The sequence below is a fragment of the Crocuta crocuta genome, unplaced genomic scaffold, assembly GCF_008692635.1.
Source record: "Crocuta crocuta isolate KB4526 unplaced genomic scaffold, BGI_CrCroc_1.0 scaffold143, whole genome shotgun sequence".
NCBI lineage: Eukaryota > Metazoa > Chordata > Mammalia > Carnivora > Hyaenidae > Crocuta > Crocuta crocuta.
The window spans coordinates 4229509-4230119 of record NW_027529175.1 but is presented as its reverse complement, the minus strand read 5'-3'; positions in this window follow the sequence as shown (position 1 = coordinate 4230119).

The window sequence follows — 611 nt, the reverse complement described above, 5'->3', positions numbered from 1 at the left end:
GGTAAAAAAAAAAAAAAAAAAAAAAAAAAAAAAAACCAAAAACAACGCACACACACAAAAAACCGCTGGAGCTCAGAAGCTGATGTCAAACAGAGAATCTCCCGGCCCCGATCAGGCCTTTTCTTCCCCTTCGCTCTGGCTCGTCGGAAAAATGCCAGGACCACAGAAAAACAAATTGTCTGCGGGAAAGGAGAACGGGAAGAAAGACGTCCGGGTGAACGTGAAATGTCAGGTTTACCATAGAAACCACCCGCAAGCAGAAACCAGGGCGCGGGAGGGGTCCGGGCTTCTCGCTCACGAAGGGAGGCGGGGCCTTTTGGGAAAAGCCGACGTGCCGGCTGCTCAGATGGGGGAACAGGGGGACGAGCGGCTCAGCTCCTTCACGTCACCTCCTGGGTGCACAAGGATTGTCCTGAGGGCCCAGATGCTGTGGCTGGGCCAGCGTGAAGCCAGGCGTCCGCTCTAGCCTTTGTGGGTCTTGGGCTCCTGGTTCCTCCCTTCCAGTCCAGCTCCCACATGGTCTCAAGGCTTTTAACCCCCGGACATGGCCCCTCGGGGCTCTCCTCTGCCCACAGACCATCCCTGTCCTCCACTGCCTCCCTGCTCAAACA